This window comes from Gopherus evgoodei, chromosome 1 (genome assembly GCF_007399415.2).
Source record: "Gopherus evgoodei ecotype Sinaloan lineage chromosome 1, rGopEvg1_v1.p, whole genome shotgun sequence".
Classification (NCBI taxonomy): Eukaryota; Metazoa; Chordata; order Testudines; family Testudinidae; genus Gopherus; species Gopherus evgoodei.
Genome location: NC_044322.1, coordinates 333,927,150 through 333,945,257, shown reverse-complemented (window position 1 = coordinate 333,945,257; position 18,108 = coordinate 333,927,150). Strand labels below are relative to the sequence as shown.

Sequence of the window (18,108 nt, the reverse complement as noted above, 5' to 3'; positions counted from 1 at the left end):
GTTGAGTACAAAAATCCAGAGAGTCTATGTTGGATAGTATGATACTAGACTTCCAAAGAGAGTGGAATAAAAGCAGGGCCATGATTCTGCTCCCTGACTTCTACCCTATTTAGAGTTGAGCAATCCCAGCATGTTGCACCATGTTAAGGGCTATCTTAGCCTTTATTTTGGGATATGCTTTAAACACCAATAATCTGACCGAGTGACCAGAATGCCTTGTGAAACTTTCACTGGTGTTGATGCCTTCCGTGTGCTGCTCATCAATGCAGGCTGTGGCTTAATACACACAATATTGCTCTACTATTGTGGCCATAACCATTTCAGTAACTGGTTTTTGTTGTTGTTTGTTAAATGCCAGTAACTTAGATGCTTCATTTCTTGTTGTAATTTTAAGTTTGCTATTTTAAAATAGTGTATGCATGCATTGAAAATGCTCCTGTTAGAACTGTAAAATCCAAAACTAAATGTAAGAGGACAATAGATCTTCATTAACTCTAGTGATTTCTCTCTCACTATGCTGATACTGTGATACATACAAAAACAAACTCTATGGGGAAAAAGTGTGGTTGGGGAGCAGGAGGAGGGGAGTGTGTGTGTGTGTGTGTGTGTGTGTGTGTGTGTGTGTGTGTGTGTGTGTGTGTGTGTGTGTGTGTGTGTGTGTGTGTGTGTGGTGATGCTAACCTTCAAATTCAGACATTACCCCCACTACGAACATATGTGTGTGGACCTTCATTTAATAAATTCCTCATAGCACAGAGTCCCGAACTGACCCCCAGATTATTTTCTAGTAATCTATTTCCTCTTCCTTGACAAAAGTTGTCTCATACTACTTGGTAATATTTAGCCAGTGAGATTGGATTAGTACTTTACTTATTTTAATATCCCAATGATAGATTACATTTTATAAGCCATTCATGTATAATAGAATGTTTTATATTATAGAATTACAAAATTTTTGCATTTTAAAATGAGATACTTGAAGACCACTCCCTCCTTTTCTTATTTAAGGTTGTGGCATCGAATGAAATCCTGAACCCAGGCTCAACAGTAACTTAATATTTTAAAACTTCTGGGGTCTATTTACTGATGTATTACTCATTTTGTGATGGTGTAGCTCTTCTGAAGCCTGTGAAACTGAACAGGCATAAACCTGGAGTAACACAGTAATAAATCAGGTCTTTTTTCTTTGTTAAATTTTAATTGTTGTTAATTTTTGGGTCTACTTTTAGGGTTTTTTGGGGGGATTTGAACTAACTCTTTTAAAGCTTTGCACTTAACATTTTAATCAAAGTGATTCTGAAAACATTTGTATTTTCCCTTTTAGTTTACAAGAATCCAAAGAAATTTCAAACTGCTTTTTGATGGCAGAAGAGTGCGGGGGAGCATTGTTTGGGATCTATTTTTTGACTGTTCCTAAGGGATTTGTATAAAAGATTTCCTCACCCAGCATTAATACCATCCAGCATGCTTCACATTTTACTAGGACAGTCACTCCCACAGCTGTAGTTGTGCACAGCACACCTCAATTGCAGTAGAACTGTGGCAGTGCATCTGGGGTCCATCCTAGGTATGCCATATTTGTGCAGCAGCTCCCTTTCCCACACAGCAGAGTATGAAATGCTGGGGGAAGGAGTCAAAAGAATCTACAGGGGCTGGATGGCCCCTTATCATCAACTCTTGTGGTGTGCAGGGAAGTCAGTGGTTTGAACATAGCCACAAGGTTTTAGTCACAGACCCTGCAGTTCATTCATCACAGTTTTACCATCCTGTGGCATGCCGGGGCATATAAGGAGCATCCTTATGTGGAACCGTGTTTCCATATAAGGAGCATCCTTATGTGGAACCTGCTCTCTCCACTTTACTTTCCCTACCTACCTTCAGACCTTTCTATGCTGCGCTGCTTTATTGTGTGTATCATTAGGCACTGCAGGCACCTTAAAACTTTGCCATCTCTTACTCATTGCTTATTCTGCATGGCATTCCCCAGGTTATAACTTGGTTTCAAATACCATTTTAATTAGTAATATGTTTGGTGCCATGGAATTCTCATCACAAGTTGGACTAATACAAATTAAACCATTATATTTTAATTCTGAAGAAGCCTTAAAAAGATTTATCTTAACTTATGCAGAAAAGTCAGTTGAAATGGTGGAAACCACTCTTTTTCTTTGATTAATGAGACCTAGCACTGGATTAATTTTTTACACCTCTGATGGCTTAGTTGTTGACACTTATTATTTTGAGCACTCCAAAGGAGTGCTGTGTCGCAGTAAAGATATGGGTTGATATTTTTCAAAGCTAGCTAGATTTACCCACTCAACTTCCTTTAATTTCAAATGGGATTTGTGTGGCTAACTCCCCTTAGTCATCCCTGAAAATCTCAACCATGGCCTCTTCCCTGAAGAGCTGATTGGCAATGATTTTCTACCCTGAATACAGTCTCAAACGAGGCCCGGATCTTGCAACTGGAGCCACCTGGACAGCCTCTTACAGCCTCACAGACCCGCTTCGGCTTCAGTAGGCTCCTCTTGGATGTAAGTGATCACCCATCCCATGATACAAGTGAAGGTCATAAATAAATAAATAAAAAAGGGGGGGGAGGGGACGGGAAGGACAAAAGGCCACTGTAATATCAAAAATTACTCAGTAAGGGATTCACCCTTTTGGATGGTTCTGTCAAATTAATATTTTTTTTATATCTTCAAATGTACACTGGTATCTCCAAGGAGCCATTCTATGGTTTTGGTACCTAGCCCATAAATTAAAACACATCATATAAAGGACTGCCCATAAACATCCATCAACTACTTTCCCCTCATTCTCTGACCACCCCTTCCTCCAAAGCCTGAGTAGAAAATGGTTTTTTTTTGGCATGCCCCAAAGTTAACAGATCTGCCACCTGGTGTACAAGGCACAGGGGAATGAGTTCCAAAGTCAAGGAGCAGCTCGCCACTATAGGCCTGATCTACACTATGCGTTTAAACAAATTTAGCAGCGTTAAACCGATTTAACCCTGCACCCGTCCACACAACAAGGCCCTTTATATTGATATAAAGGGCTCTTTAAACCAGTTTCTGTACTCCTCCCCGATGAGAGGAGTAGCACTGAAATCGGTATTGCCATGTCGGATTAGGGTTAGTGTGGCCGCAAATCGACGGTATTGGTCTCTGGGCAGTATCTCACAGTGCACCATTGTGACCGCTCTGGAAAGCAATCTGAACTTGGATGCACTGGCCAAGTAGACAGGAAAAGCCCCGCGAATTTTTGAATGTCATTTCCTGTTTGCCCAGCATGGAGCTCCGATCAGCATGGGTGGCGATGCAATCCAAAATCCAAAAAGAGCTCCAGCATGGACCATACGGGAGATACTGGATCTGATCGCTGTATGAGGAGACAAATCTGTTCTATCACAGCTCTGTTACAGAAGACGAAATGACAAAGCATTTGAAAAAATCTCCAGGCTATGATAGACAGAGACCACAGCAGGAACTCAGCACAGTGCTGCATGACAAGCATAACGGAAAGCCAAAGAATCAAATGGACACTCATGGAGGGAGGGGGGAGGGACTGAGGACTCCAGCTATCCCACAGTCCCTGCAGTCTCTAAAAAGCATTTGCATTCTTGGCTGAGCTCCCAATGCCTGAAGGGTCAAAAACATTGTCTGGGGTAGTTCAGGATATATCTTGTCAATTTACCACCTCTCCCCCACCATGAAAGAAAAGGGAAAAAAATTGTTTCTTGCCATTTTTCAGTGTCACCGTATGTCTACTGCATGCTGCTGGTGGACACAGTGCTGCGGCGCTGAACAGCAGCATCCCCTCCCCTTCCTTTCCTGATGGCAGACAGTGCAAAATGGTGGAAAACCGTCATCAGCCCATGAGCGCTCCTGGCTGGCCTCGGTGAGGTCAGCCAGGGGCGCCTGGATGAAAATGAGAATGACTCCCTGTCATTCCTGGCAGATGGTACAAAATGCTGGGTAACCATCTTCATCATAGCAGCTGGAGCCTGAGCTCCATCAGCTCCCCCCCCCACTTTCATGTCTTAAGAAAAGATTCTGTACTCCCTGGACTATCATAGCAGCAGGAGGCTGTGCTTCTCTCCCCCGCACCCTTTAATGTCCTGCCTGGACTATCATAGCAGCTGGAGGCTGCCTCTCTCTCATTTTATCTCACTAAAAAGTCAGTGTTTCTTATTCCTGCATTCTTTATTACTTCATCACACAAATGAGGGGACACTGCCATGGTAGCCAAGGAGGGTTGGGGGAGGAGGGAAGCATTGGGTGGGGTTGTTGCAGGGGCACCCCCTAGAATGGCATGCAGCTCATCATTTCTGCGGGATCTCTGGGGCTCTGATCCAGAGCGGCTGTGCTCTCTGGCTCTCTAGTAGACTTGCCCCATACTTTAGGCAGGACTGACTCTATTTTTATACAAAACATAAAGAAGGGAATGGCCCAGGGAGTCATTCCCATTTTTGTCCATGCGCCCCCAGCCAACCTCAGCGAGGCCAGCCAGGAGTACCCATGACAGCAGCAGACGGTACGAAATGATTGATAGCCATCATCGCCAATTTCCAATTGCAAACGGTACAAAATGGTTGATAACTGTCATCTCATTTCCAGTTTACAATGGCAGATGGTGCAGTAGGGATGGTAACCATCTCTGCTACTTTGCAAAGGCAAATGAATTCTGCTGTGTAGCACTGCAGTACCGCCTCTGTCAGCAGCATCCAGTACACATTCTGTGACAGTGACAGTGACAAAAGGCAAAACAGGCTCCATGGTTGCCATGCTATGGGGTCTGCCAGCGCAATCCATGGAAAAAGGATGCGAAATGATTGTCTGCCGTTGCTTTCATGGAGGAAGGAATGAGTGACGACATTTACCCAGAATCACCCGTGACACTGTTTTTGCACCATCATGCATTGGGATCTTAACCCAGAATTCCAATGGGCAGGGGAGACTGCGGGAACTATGAGATAGCTACGCACAGTGCAACGCTCCAGAAATCGACGCTAGCCTCGGTACATGGACGCACACCACCGAATTAATGTGCTTAGTGTGGCTGCGTGCACTCGACCTTATACAATCTGTTTTATAAAACCAGTTTATGTAAAATTGGAGTAATCCCGTAGTGTAGACATACCCATAAACTCACTGGGAGTATGACACCAGTGCTTTTGGATCTGAACTGACTGCCTTTTAAGTAATGGCTAAAATGTAAGATGTTTGTATTGCTGATGTATAAAGCCCTAAAGGGGTTAGATAGCTTACCTTAAATATTGCATCTCTTCCTATGTCATAGTGCCACCTTAAAATCACAAGGTAGCCTAAGCTGGAGCCCCATTTGTATAAGAGATGGGACAGTTGGTGGGTATGGCCCCTTAGCTGTGCAGTTCATTCCCCATCCTCTCACAGTCTGAAGTATTCCTAGTTCAGCAACCTTCACTGTATTCTGTGAGGCCCATTTGTTTCCCCTAGGTGGGGAGGGATGTGGAGGACTCCTGTAGGAGACTGTAAATATCTAAGTATGTCTTCAGCTGCTAAGTTATTATTTATGTCTATTAGGCATAGTAATATGTTTTTAAAACTGTTTTAAGTAGGTTGCAGAGTACCTAGTGGAAAGGGTAGATGATGTTTTATAGAATAAGCATAAAAATATTACAAAATAATAAAAATAAATAGGCAATGTAACAGAAGTGAGGAATTAAGGATTTGAATGATTGTAAGGGAGGTGGCTGGGTGGAAGGTGTTCTATGGTTACAACATAGAAGAGGAAGACATATGGTAGTGTAGTTTTACTGCAACATCGTAGTAAGTTTGCCTGGCATCTTGGTCATGTCCTGGTTTTCATTGCTTTGTAATTTAATAATAATAAATGGAGATATACTTATCTCATAGAACTGGAAGGGACCTTGAAAGGTCATTGAGTCCCATCCCCTGTCTTTACTAGCAGGACCAAGTACTATCTCTGACAGACTTTTTTGCCCCAGATCCCTAAATGGTCCACTCAAGGATTTAACTCACAACCTGGGATTTAGCAGTCCAATGCTCAAACCACTCAGCTATCCCTCCCTCTCAATGTATGTCTCAAAGGCTCATTATGGGCTATAGACCCTTTCACCTATTCTTAGCCAGCTCAAATACATCCTTCATCAATAGTGGACAAAAATTATTTCTAACTGATGGCTGTTATGTGTGAAAAAGTCAAATGAGATCCCAGTAGGCAACAGTCCCCCTGACAAAAATCTGCTGGCACAGTTCTTTCTCTATAAATAAAGAGAAGGAATGAGATTTAACCCAGAATAGAAAGTCAGTTAAATATTGTAGGGACAAGAGAAGAGCAGCAAAACAGCACAATGAGTTTATGCTATCCAAAAGGAGTAAGAAGAACAAGAAGAGATTTTATAAATGTCTCAGAAAGAATTAACACTAGATAAAAAGTTGGCCCTTTAATAAAGGAGTAGGTGATTATATTGACTATTCTAGAATTTGAGCTACAGAATCCCCTTTAAGAATATGAACTTTGCAAGAATAAATAAATTGGTGGTCTGGACTGTCAGGAAATAACATAGAGCTTATTAATGTAGCACCCACTTAAGTGAAGTGAAGGGAAAATGGGAGGAATGTTTAGGAAGCCACAGAGAGAAAAAATTGTCAAATAGACATAGAATGTTGAAACAGATGTGAACTTGTAATCTGATATGATAGATGCATGTATATCATGTCATAGATCAGGGAAATCTGACAGAGCTTCTTTAAGGTATTTTTTCAGTAAAACTATGTTGATATGCTTCTTCATCTTCTTAGCATACACGCAATGTGCCTCAGGTGGCACGTGTCTAGGATTCATCACCAAATTTGGTCTGCTGGTTGAATCATTAGCTTCCGGACTTGGGCCAGGTACTGATGGGGAATGCAATGTGAATGCTGATCCATGCCCCCCTCCATCCTGATATTCACTAGCTCAGAGGTCCCTAACATGGTGCCCGTGGGTGCCGTGGCACCTGCCAGGGCATCTAAGTGTGCCCACGTACTGGCCAGTGGATGAGCATCTGCCGAAATGCCGCCTACAAGCAGCGTCATCCAGAGGTGTCACTGCCGAAATGCCACCGATTTGGCAGCATTTCGGCGGTGACGCCTCTGGATGACACTGCTTGTTGGCATTTTGGCGGTGATGCCTATTGACATTGCCGCTTGTCTGCGGCATTTCAGCGGATGCTCGTCCATGGCCACAGTCCTCCGTTGCTCATCGTCTGGCACCCGCCAGATGAAAAAGGCTGGGGACCACTGCACTAGCTGGAGATCTGGCCCAATCTTCAGATCACCCTGTATAGTTCTGAGTATCTCAGTAGCAGACAGATGTTTAAAAATTGTAAGGGATTCTGAGGACAGAAACAAAAATTACTTAAGGGGTGGATGAATTAATTTATGCAGGGTAATTAGAAGAATTTTCACACACACATTCACACTCTCTCTCCATTTTTTATACTATGATATCCAAATTGGCCAGATTACAGTAAAAGGTGGGAAAGGATAATCTAATGCTCATACCAAAGTATGTGAAGGCTCTAACCCATCACTCTGCTGAACAAATTGCCCTATATCAGCTCTAGAAATCATACAGTGTGGTGCTCTCTTATTTGTCAGTGTTTGATTTTGCAAAGGGATACATTTCTGTTTAGCCAAAGTGAGCAGAGATGCCTCGTACTTGTGTGAACAGTGCAGATAACTTCTGCTATGTTTGTAGTGAAGTGATTTTTGCATCACAAAAGCGCAGTATAACCACTATGGTTAAGAAAGCCTCTCACCTTTCTTTTGGCTGCAAAATTGGAGATCAGGACAAGAGGTGGGCCCCACACATATGCTGCAACACTTGTGCAACAAATCTTGGCCAGTGGTTGAACAGGAAAAGGAAATCTATGCCTTTTGCAGTGCCAATGATTTGGAGACAGCCAACAGATCATAGCAGCAATTGTTACTTCTGCATGGTGCCTCCAGTTGGGAAAGGTGTGTTAAAGAAGAAAAAGTGGACTGTGCATTAACCAAACATTCCATCAGCTATACGCCCAGTACCCCACGGAGAAGGACTGCAGGTTCCTAATGCACCAGAATCATTCTCATTTGAGTCAGACGAGGAAGAGGAAGAGGATGAAACTTCTGGTCCTGAACCATCAATGTCACAGGACCCACGTTTTCTCCCATCCTCCTCCTCGGAACCACACCTCCTAACACAAGGTGAACTGAATGACTTTGTCAGGGATTTGGAACTACCCAAGAGTAAGGCAGAGCTGTTGGGCTCCAGACTACAGCAGTGGAATCTCCTGGCAGGCTATCAGGGCAAATGGAGCCCCTCAATGCTTGCAGACTATTGCTGGACAGTGACAAGAGATGCTCCATTTAATGAATACAAGAGATAAGCCAAGAAGCGCCGAGCAGACACTGAATAGGACTAAACTATGTACATAACAGTTTTTTGCCTTTTGTTTCATAATAAATTTTATTTCTATAACCCTTTTGCTGATTTTTAAAGTGTTACATAAACAGGACAGGTGAAATATTATCATGTAAAGCAACCATAAACACATGAAAAGACCTAGGTTTACAATTTATGATTAAAACTCTATTATCTACACAATATACATAGACATAAAATGTAAAAACTTAAATATCTCAGAAACAGTAGCCAATCAGTTGTTTTAATTGTCATATTTGAATTCAGCACATCAAAATACATAATAAATATCACATTTTATCTCTGAAGCAGACGACTTCTCAAAAATTGTAGACCAGTGTTACAGGTATGAGTAGGGGGATCTTAAAATGGCCCTGCAGTAATTTCAAAGAACTGAAACACCTTTTTAAATTGCAAAATACCAGAGTTCTTTGAGTGGTGATCCTGCTGGGTGTTCCCTGTGCGTGCACAAGCACTCCATGTACCTGAGACCAGAAGATTCTTCAACAGCAGCATCTGTTGATGCACATTGCAAATGTGGACCTCAATGTGCTGCAGACCAACTACACTTCCAGTTCCTTTCAGCCACTCTGGTCCGAGATGGATCTCCTCAGTGTTCACAGCTTTGCTAGCATCGACTTTCCTGCTATGAAAATAGTTGATTTTTTTCCCTTTTAAACTAGACACTAAAATTAGTTAGTTGATAGTGTTTTGGGGGCTAAAGAGCCCTTCCCCCCACTTTCCCCTCTTTCCTGTCCAGGCATTTAGTATGCCTAAGATCCTGGACTTCAATTCCTGTGTGGCCTGCCCTATGGTCTTTCTGATTAGCCATCTACACTACTTCTGCTTGTATTGTCTCAGGGAGTCTCACTTTGCTTCTAAGTGAGAGATCTGTTGTGCCTACACTTCTCAAATGCAGCATTCCAATGAATTCTGGCTCTGAAGAGACCTCATGGAACTCTTCACAAGGCCCCAAGCCACTCCTGAACACTCTGACCCCTGTACACCAGTTGAAGTCACCAATAAGGTGACTGGTATGCAGCTCTTGATTTAAAAGATTCCTACTTTCGCAGATATTCACCCAGTGCACACGAAATTCCTGAGCTTCATGGTGGGCCTAAATCATTACCAGGATAGAGTTCTCCCTTTTGATCTCTCAGAGGCCACAAGTTTTTTCACAAAGGTACTCTCCATAGTATCAATGTAGTTCTGTTGCCATGGCAGCTGGTTTCCTTACCTTGACGACTGCCTGCTTACATGGAGGTCATCTTGGGAAGTTCAGTAGAGAATTCTCACCTTCCTCAGCCTCCTGTAATCTTTAGGATTCCAGGTAAACCTAAAAAAGTCCACTTTAATCCCCTCTCCCCAAATTATAGATTTTATTGGAGCAACTCTGGATTCTCTTTTAGCTAGAGCTTTCTTACCTCAGTGCAGATTCCTCACAGACTTCAACATCCAACTTTGCCTGAGCACTCAGACAACAGCTTAGTCATGCCTGAACATCTTTAGTGTCTTCAGGAATTGGTTAAAGACAGTCTACATCCCAGACTGAGATTCTCTAGGCAAAGGAGTATCAATTCCCTAGACCATCCTGACAGCTCTCACCTGGTGGAAAAACCTGTGTGTTATAGGAGTTCCCTTTGTTTCATCTCAACTACAGTAATTACGGATAAATCCCCTGGGTTTTTTTTTCCCCTTTCATACATAATCTACATGTTCTGGGCATGTTGGACAACGTGACAACATAAACAAGTAGAGGGGTATGAGGTCCACCCCTCTTAGCACAGAAGTGGTCAAACTGCTTTAACCTTCCAGGGATAACAAACACCTCATTGGACAATCTCAGCAGACACCTCTACAGAGACCACAACTGCGAACACCGTAACTCAGTAGTACTGAGCATCTTCTGACAGTGGAACTCCTTGGCATCACAAATAAACAAGTATCTAGTCTTCTCATATGCAGCTCAAGAGGACACATTCTTGGTGCAGTGGTTGGAACCACTGTTCGCATTCCCACCTATACCCTTCTTACTGGGTCCTCCGCAAGATAAAATGACACTAATTCTAGTGGTGCCTTGGTGACCAAGTTCATTTTAGTTCACCTCCATCTTCCAGTTGACCCTTCCCTGCCCCCTAAGGCATACATTTACAACTGCTGCCAAATCTTCTGATCTAGGATAAGAGTGACCATCCATCCAACCCAGTGCTTTTCCATCTCACAGCTTGGTATTTGGATGGATGACTAATGTAGAGAAGTCATGCTCAGGAGATCCAGTCCATCCACAATAACAGTAGGAAATTCTTTGTAAGTAAATATTATATGGCCAAATGGAAGTAGTTCTCTATCTGATGCTAGCACCATCACGAACCTCCACGGGAGGCAGACTTTCCTATTATCCTGGAGCATCTGTTAGCATTAAAGACATCTGGTTTATCTATCAGCACACTGTATGTATATTTGGCAATAATTAATGCCTTTCATCCTCCAATAGAAAATTGCTCATTCACCCATCCTATGACTATGAGGTTTTTGAAAGACCTTCTCAGAACCTTTCTTCCATTATCAACTGCATCACTGAATTGGGACCTTAATCTGGTACTGTCAGAGCTTATGAATCCACCATTTAAGCTGTTAGCTTCACGCTCTCTTCTACATCTTTCCATAAAGGCAGATTTCCTGACAGCAATTACCTCCACTACCTCACTTATGGCATCCCCTCCATACATTACATTCCACAAATATAAGATGTCTTTGAGTTTGCAGCTCACGTTCATCTTAGGATATTTCCGATTTCGATTTGAATTAACCCATGCATCTTCCCATTTTCCATCTTAAACTTCATACTAGAGAAGACAAGAAGCTCCATTCTCTGGATGCCTGTAGAACACTGGTGTTTTACCTGCAGAGGAAAAAGTCCTTCTTTAGGAAAACCCCCAAGCATTTTCATCACTGAGCAGAAGAAAGGGGAGGCAATCTCCTCACAAAAATTGTTGTAAGAGATTTTGAGCTGCATCCTGTTTTGATGTGAACAAAGAAGAACTTCCCCTCTTCATGGAGTTAGGGCCCATTCTACCAAAGCTCAAGCTACCTCTTTCATTTCTCTTAAGGGTGTACCACCTAGACATCTGTAAAGAATTACATGGGGCTCCTTTCATACATGTACTAACTAGGCATTACACCCTGGTATAGCTGGTAAATGGGAGAGGTTCAGAGAAGAACCATAAGAATGATTAAAGGATTAGAAAACATGCCTTAGTTTTTGAGCTCCTTGAGTATATCTAATTAACAAAGAGAAGATTAAGGACTATAAGTCTATAGAGTACCTGCAGGGGGAGGGGAATATTTGCTCTTCTGTCTAGCAGACAAAACTATAGCAATGGCTGGAAGTTGAAGACAAATAGAGACTGGAAATAAAGTACACATTTTAAACAGTAATTTGTGTCTGCGTCACGGAATCTGTGACCGTGAGTTCTGAAGTGAGCTCAGAAAGCCCTTGGGCCTCAGACTCCTGAGCAGCTCAGACAGCCCCTGGGCCAGTTGCACTGGCCACTGCTGGGGCAATCTCTAGCCCCTGCCCCCCCCCACCAGCAGCAGGAGGAGGTGGGGGGCTTAGGGTGGGGGGCTGGGGCATGGGAGGGGGTGAGACCTCTGGGCAGTGCTTATCTTAGGGGGGCTCCCTGGAATTGACATCATGTCTCTCCCTTTCCCTCAGCTCCTAGCTCCATATGCTGCCTCTGCCCACAGGCACCTCCCCCACAGCTCTCATTGTCCGCTGTTCCCGGCCAATGGGAGCTGCAGAGCTGGCAGCACACGGAGCTAGGAGCTTAGGGAAGAACATGTCACCGCTTCCAAGAAGCTGGGTAGGGAGGCTGCCAGCCTCGCTAACCGCCCCCGCCCCCCGAGCACTTGCAGCACCCCCTGGGCCATCTCCCCAGCACTTGTGGCATCCCCATGAGCACCTGCGGCACTCCCAAGATTTAGTAAGGGGTATAGTACAGGCTGTGAATTTTTGTTTACTGCCCATTTCCTGTCCATGACTTTTACTAAAAATACCCATCACTAAAATGTAGCCTTACTCATAGTCTATGAACCTACAGAATTAAACAGAAAAAAAAATTTGCTCCTGAGTTTTTTATGGTGGTTTTATAATACTGTAGTAGGATGATCACTACCAAATTGTATGGGATGTAAGAAAAAAAAATGAGCTGATCTGGATACAATTTTTACCAGGCCTTTGTGTTTCTTAAAAAAAGGGAAAAGAAAAATTGGAAATTTTATATGGATCTATTATCTTCCATGCAGCTGGATAAACACACGTCAAATACTCATTTGGATTGCTCCCTGACAACATCCAGGGGAAACATTTCCACCCCCCACCAGCTCTGTGGTTAGAGAGTACCTTCTGCTTGGGGATCTCTCACTTCTATGAAAGTGCAGTTGAGATGTTTCTGCAACACTATCTCCTTCGCTCATCTTTGTAGGGGAGGGGATTGGGATTCATCATCATCTCCCCATAAATTCTGTAGAGTTTAATCGGAAAAGTAAATAGAGGCTGAGGTTAGGGTCCCTGATAGCAGCCACAGCTTGGGCATATCCCCAGAACACATTGCTCCATTGCATCTGTGCTACCTGGGGCAGCACTACAATGGAAGCTTTGGACATCTGTACAGATAGCTCTGCATAGTTGTTCTTATGGCCTGTTCCACTCGGGTGACACACCAAATCTTGCCCCCCACCTTCTGCCTGCTCTTGATAGACCACCACAGGAAAATTTCTAAAAGGGGGATTTATTCATATATGGCTACACTGGGCATTTGCAATATTGTTATTTGAGTTAGCTATACCATTATCTTTAAAATTTTATATACCTCTATGCAGATGACATGTTGAAAGGTCAGGGCTATTTTTGAGTAGGACTCACTCTGCTTGAAAGGTCCAAGATACTTAGAAAATATATAAACTTGCTGAACCATATTTAGTACAGCATGCCAGATACCACTTTCCTCCCAAATGGGATTTCCTACAGAAACTCTTGTTGCTATGAAACTTAATAGCTTTCTACAATGTGAGTTCTATACAAATTTTGCTCTCACTGAGTTTGAATTCTGATCTCTTAATAGCGTAGGATACACTCCAAAGTTCACTGAAGTACATAGGAGTCTTTTTACAACCTTCAGTAGGCTTTGGATTAGCCCCTAAATGAGGAGTAGCCCTTAAATAGTCACACCAGTTTAAACCAGTTTAAAAGCAAGATGAATTAGGCCCATTGATTTCAGTGGGTTTACCCAGGTGCAACTAAGAGGAGATTTTGACCCTCTTGGAGTATGTCCTTGTATAAACTTTCTAATAAGGAAAGAAATGTATAGCACATGATTTTTCAAAATATTTATCTCCAAACCCATTATTTTCAAATTTGTGGACCACATTGCTCTTTCTGGATCTCAGACATTCCAAGTTTGATGCATTTTAAAAAACATTTCTGAGCTATTTTTATCCAATTACTAAAACTCAAAAGTTATTTCAATTGTATTCATAATGTTACAACACAAATTCATGGATTTTCTTCATACATTAAAAAAACACCACAAACTGAACTGAAAGCAGATGTGGTATATTTCAGATCTGTAGGTACAGTTCTGAATGAAAGGTTTTACAAATAGAACATTTCAAATTTAATTATAATGCTGCTGTGAAACTACAATCTTTGAATATCTTAAATGAGGGTAGCAAATGGGTTTATAGGGATATAGCAGTTGTATGAAGTTAAAAAAAAAGAAGAAGAAAGGATAGACATTTTTAAAGTTTCTCCACTGTTTGTCACTGAAGAACCAAAAAGCTTAGAGAACAGACTGTATCCCAAGCACCGTCAACAACAAGAGACAGCTGCTCACCAACACTTAATTTATCTCTAATTTAAGATGGAGTAAAGCTGTCTTTCCACAGGCTTGTAAATATATGGAAGCACCTACTACAGGCTACATTTTAAACATTTAACAAAAAGATCAAAACACCACTAATTGTTAAGATTATTTTCTTAGTTTAATTCTACCTTAAAAATCATTGGATGAGTTTTATTCTCAGTCCTCGCTAAATCCCTGTGAAAATATTAATCACTGACATATTACAATAAAACTGTACAAAAGCAGAGACAAATAGTCTAACTAAAATAACTGTTGCTTATTGAACGGGCATGGCATTCTAGTGGTAATTAAAGGGTCAGTTTAATCTATAGAGTTACCAGCGATGAGGACTCACATTGCTCATATGCTTGCAGGGTTTGGGTTGTTTTATACAATGCGGCTTCCTATTAGTGCTGCCTTTAGCCAGCGCTCTCACAGTACGTTACAGGTGTCAAATAATGAGATTGAATCACAGGTTCTCTAAGGGGCAAAGGGTGACCAGTGAAAGGCCGATGCGGCGCCTTTCCCCTAGCTGCCAGCATCAACAGGGTGGGTCTAGAATCAGCACTTGAAATAATCGGTCCCGTCCTTACCCCCGCCCCTAGAAAAAAAGAGTTGAGGACGGGCTTGTCCCCTGCTTCTCAGTAGTGGGTTGGAAGATTATCTCCACGGGCAAGGAAGAGGCGTGGGGAGGAAGAAAAGGGAAGGACAAGTGCGATCATCACAGATCCAACCCTTCTCCTCCATGTTGACTCCTCTGATCCCCTCCCTCGTCTCTGCTCCCTCCTCCCATCTTGTTTAGCTGCCCCACTTCTGGACCCACTTTCCCCCCGGCACCCCGGTCTTTGCTCCTTTAGCCTTTTCCTCTCTCACATTTTCGCTTCTCTCCCCCTGCTTTGGTTCCTTTGCCCACAGGGTTGCTCATTGCCCGCCCCCGCCTCTGCCTCTCGACACCTCCCTGCCTGACCTTGCCCCTCTTCTACCCGGCGGGGAGCGGATCCGGACGGCGAGCGCCGGCTGAGCGCCGGCTGAGCGCCGCGCAGGCTCAGCTCTCGGGCATGCTCACTGCCACCCGGGGAGCGAAATCGGGGAAAGTTGCGAGGGGAAGCCGGCAGGGTTTAAATGCGACGGAGCGGGGCCGGGACTGGGCGCGTTGAGGTGCTACCGCCGCCGATCTCCCCCGGCCGAAGTACCTCCAGGGAGCTTGTATGCAGGCAGGTGCCCAGTTCACAGCCCCAGCTCAGGCAGGCAGCTTGCGTCTCTACAGGCACCCAGCCTGCGGCAACCCAAATACACCCAGAAAGGGGGATCTTCAGCGTGCGGCCGTCCAGCCACCCAGCTACACCCTGGGAGGTTGCACCTTCCAGGCACCCAGCCCTCCGCTCCCCACGCACCCGGAGAGATACCGAAAGCCGCTGCGTGCGCCCAGCCAGACTTAGCCGACAAACCCCGATACTCCCTGGGAGCTTGTCTCCACCAAGACGCCCAGCCTAGAGGACTAACGCGACCCCAAAAGGAAGCGCTCAAGCGAGTGAGCGAGCCCCGGGCTGTGCCTAAACCCAACTCCACCCGAGACGGAGTGGAAGATCTACAGCGTGCAGCCCATCCAGACACCCAGTCTGCAGCTCCAACCTCTGAGCGCCCATCGGGCAGAAGCTCACAAATCAGCTCCTCTCTGCCGCCAGCCAGCCAGCAACTACCCAGCCCTCCTCCCTCTTCTCCTCCAGAAAGCATCCCAAAACCGACAGCCTGGGAGCTGCTCCTCGCCAACGACCCGCTGTGATCATTCGGCGCCCGCTTGTCCCCCCTCGGCGGCAGCAGCACCCCAAGCTTGGGAATTGCATTGTTGGGGGCTGTATGTGTGCGCGCGCAGGAGAGAGATTGCTACGGAGGCATCAACCTGTAGGCTGAGATTTCTTTTGCGGCAGCTACCTGTTTGGAAAGCGCTTTGCGGGTGCAGCAGGAAAAGCGCACAGAGACTTATGCAACCCCTCCTCAATCCGGAGGCGGCCAAGTGAACTAGGTCTCCGGCCCCGGCTCACAGCAGCCTTTCTAGGGGAGGGCTCCCCATCCCGGCTGTTGGCTGGATCCTGACGAAGAGGGAATCAGGCAGCGGGAGGAGAGAGCCCAAGGGAAGGCAAGCGGCTTTGCAAGGCAGCACAAGCCAGGAGCTGCACCGCGGCCCGCTAGTACCTACACTTCCCCGGGATATCAGGGTACATGGAGTTGCTCTGAATGGGATAAGGTCTCCAAGCCTGGTAGGTGGCTCAGATTGTGAACATCAGGTTAGAGAAGTTGTAGTAAAGAGAGATTTTCCCCTCCCATTCCCACGCTCCCCCTTCTCCACAGACACCGGACAGGTAACCCAGCAAGCCGGGCGATGGTGCACTGGCTTCCCCGGAGCCCCAGAAAGATCAGCCTGGCTCCCGCATTCCCAGCACTGCTGAGCCGGAGCAGTCACTGAACCACCACCAGGAGCAGGAGCAGCAGCAGCAACAACCCCCACCGGAGCAGTGTGGGAGCTATTGCGCAATTCTGCCCAGATTTGCTTCCTCCCTCCTTCCCAACCGTCAATGCTGCTCAACTCACGAGGAAACAGAAAGCTGATTCATGGATCCCAGACCCAGCTTCCTCTGTGCTGCTGTCCATAAGAAGATCATGGTGCTGCTGCTGCTTGAGACTTTGTTGTAAATCCACTCACTCCTCCTCCCCAAACCCTGAGCGCGCTCTCTCTCGCTCTCGGAAGTGTGGTTACTGCTTGGGGAGCAGCCGAGCCTGGCGCAAAAGGGGAAACGTTGATGCATCGCTGTGGAGATTCATTGTGTGACTTTCTGGATATTTACTGAGTTTCAAACCGAGATGCAGCTCTTGAAAGCTTTATGGGCATTAGCAGGAGCAGCTCTCTGCTGTTTTCTTATATTTGTCATCCACTCACAGTTCCTTAAAGAAGGTAATTATGTCTGCATGTCTACGTACCCTGTTCTTTCAACGCGAAGGTCTCTTACTAGGTGCCTTAATTTTTTTTATTGTTTCCAGTATGTTCTAGCTACAGCATTGGCTCTACTGTATTCTCCCCCACCTCCCTTTAAAACCGCTCGTTTTTATTTAGAAGGTAGCTAGATATAGGCTTGCATTCCTGATTTTTATATTTTTATATATACACACACACACATAATGTGTGCATTCTCTGAGCTTTAGTGTCTCCTGGCTTCAATGAGATATTTTAGCGCATGGACAAGATTTTCTGCTGTTACGAAGACCGAGGATCACTAGTCATCGTTTGGGTATTAATAAACCAAAAAACCCCACAAGTAGATGTCTTATTTTTATATCACATCAATAGGTGGCTTTTTTTTCTTTTTAAATTCAATATATTTTCAATAGATGGCACTAAAGTTCTGTGGAAAGGGCAGAGCAGAGCAAATTCTGGGCATTCGGCTCCTTCCTTTTCCTCCTCGGTGCCCTAAAACTGGCAGAGGCCTTTTGCATGGTTCCAGGGTTCTTGTTTTTTCCATTGCTGTGTTCAGAAAATCACCATCACAAATCGGCGGAGAAAATGTTTTGTTTCCTTAAGGAAACAAAAAAATGTAAGATGCATTCTGGTTAAGTGGATACAGGACGTTTTCCGGCGAAGGAAACCTTCGGTTCAAACCGCCCCACCCCCAAGGAAACTAACCCATTTTTTCTGCTGAAATAATGATTCAGTTGGTTATTCTGATACAAATGCAGTTTGAAGGGGCGCATACAATTTTTT

At 44.5% G+C, this 18,108-nt stretch overlaps 1 protein-coding gene across 7 annotated transcripts in view; it reads left to right on the top strand.

Moving 5' to 3' along the window:
• TAFA5 (TAFA chemokine like family member 5) overlaps positions 1-18,108 on the top strand; it is a 628,888-nt gene that overhangs the window by 172,803 nt on the left and 437,977 nt on the right. Inside the window, exon 1 of one of the 7 annotated variants that reach the window (XR_003998542.1) lies at positions 15,536-17,304. The exons of the other annotated variants lie outside the window; for them this stretch is intronic. The gene's annotated coding sequence lies outside the window, so the exon portion shown is untranslated. Of the gene's footprint in view, positions 1-15,535; positions 17,305-18,108 lie in introns of those variants that run through there. 7 annotated transcript variants of the gene reach the window in all.